Source organism: Cystoisospora suis, assembly GCF_002600585.1.
Source record: "Cystoisospora suis strain Wien I chromosome Unknown contig_2820, whole genome shotgun sequence".
Taxonomy (NCBI): Eukaryota; Apicomplexa; class Conoidasida; order Eucoccidiorida; family Sarcocystidae; genus Cystoisospora; species Cystoisospora suis.
Genome location: NW_027155616.1, coordinates 1183 through 2744, shown reverse-complemented (window position 1 = coordinate 2744; position 1562 = coordinate 1183). Strand labels below are relative to the sequence as shown.

General features: G+C 46.0%; 1 protein-coding gene across 1 annotated transcript in view; it reads right to left on the bottom strand.

Annotated features, from left to right (window-relative positions):
* The window catches only part of CSUI_005808 (uncharacterized protein), a 2259-nt gene extending 713 nt beyond the window's left edge, over positions 1-1546 (bottom strand). Inside the window, exon 1 of the mRNA XM_068065976.1 lies at positions 1-1546. This exon is cut by the window's left edge and continues 713 nt beyond it. The gene's annotated coding sequence lies outside the window, so the exon portion shown is untranslated.
* Between the last annotated feature and the right edge of the window lie 16 nt (positions 1547-1562).

Below are 1562 nucleotides of genomic sequence, written 5' to 3'. Positions count from 1 at the left end.
AACAAAAACAGGTCCGTGTAAGAATACAGACAGCTCTAGAAATCCCAGTCTATCCATGTATATACATCTAAATAAAGAGAATGAAACTGGAGCAGCAACTCAGAGGTGAGCGAGAAGAGAGGAAAGAACAGTCAGAAAAAGGAAGACGGAGAGAGTGAGATGGTGAGATGACCACCTGCTCAGTTTTCCAGATAACCAGGATGCGCTTCAAGGGATGAGAAGGGAGAGAAAGAACCAAGCACGAGGGTGGAATGAGCGCGCCGAAGAGATAGTCGGACACAAAACGAGAAAGCTTTAATTCCAACAACTCCTTGGAAAGTCGACGAAAAACAGGCGCAGAGAGAATAGCAAGAGACGAAGGAGACACGACGAGAGAATACGGTCGGTACGAAAGAAGTGAAGAAAGAGAAAGATAAAAAACGAGAGAGAGGAAAAAGAACGATAGGTGAAGAAGCTGCCTCGATGGAAAGATGGAAAGAAGCAGGCGTAAATGAAAACTCGGAAAGGCGACGCGACAAGAGAGAAACAGAAAAAAGAGAAGTCACCTAGTCAAGTCATCTCAACCCCTACTCGAGTTCCAAGTCTTCTGCTCTGTTTCGTTTCTAAAAAGAGAAAAATAGAAGCGGAGGGGGAGGAGAATGAAGAGCAAGCGGTCGACTCAGAAGGAACGTCCCCAGAAAATCAGAGAAGAGGATGAAGAAGGAGGACTCAGTGGCCCACAGATCCGAAGGACACAGGAAAGGAAGAGAAAAGAAAGAGATATCTAAGTCCATACGAGGAACCGGCAAAATTTTCACCGGACTGGTGCGCTATCACGTAGAGAAAGAGCGATATCCAGGCAAGAAGGAGAGAAAATAAAGATGATACACACGGCTAGAGAAGCACGGGCACTCTCGCCTTCCCGTCAAGGAAGAAATAACACGAGAAGGTGTTACCAAGAAAGGAAAACCCTCCGAAGGAAAAGGGAAAAAAACGTTTTCTTATTGGGGCCCCGAAGGCAGAGAAAAAGAAAGATAGGAGAGAGAGGCATAACTAGGAGAAAAAAATGTGTAAGGAGTAGAATCAACCGTTGCCGACATCATCGATATCACCAACATCGATGCAGACGCTGTAAGAGAAAGAAAATCGATTGATCGTGTGCTGAAAGCGGAACGAGATTCTTCTTGGTTCCCGCGGCTCCGCGCCCCTCTCTTTTTTCCTATGTGGCTGACTGACTTATGGAATCATGGAAAAATTCGAGTGAACGGGCCTCTCTACCTTCTTTCTCACGCTGGACGTTGCTTAAGAGAAAGCAGAGACATGCCAGGTGAGAAAGCCAGCCGCTAACACGAATCGGCAGATGCTAAGAGAAAGAATGAGAACAGGAGCGGGCAAAGATAACAAAAGAGAGGATGACAGCAGGCAGGAGGGGTGAAATAGTGTGTTTGTTTGCAGTGAAAGAAATCAAAGAGGCAAAAATAAGTTCTCCTCTTTTTTTCCTCAAAAGCAACTCAACGCGATAGCTTGCTTATTCACTGGAAGATCTCCAAGCGGACGCTTCACCGGTAATCTCCTCCGCTCGT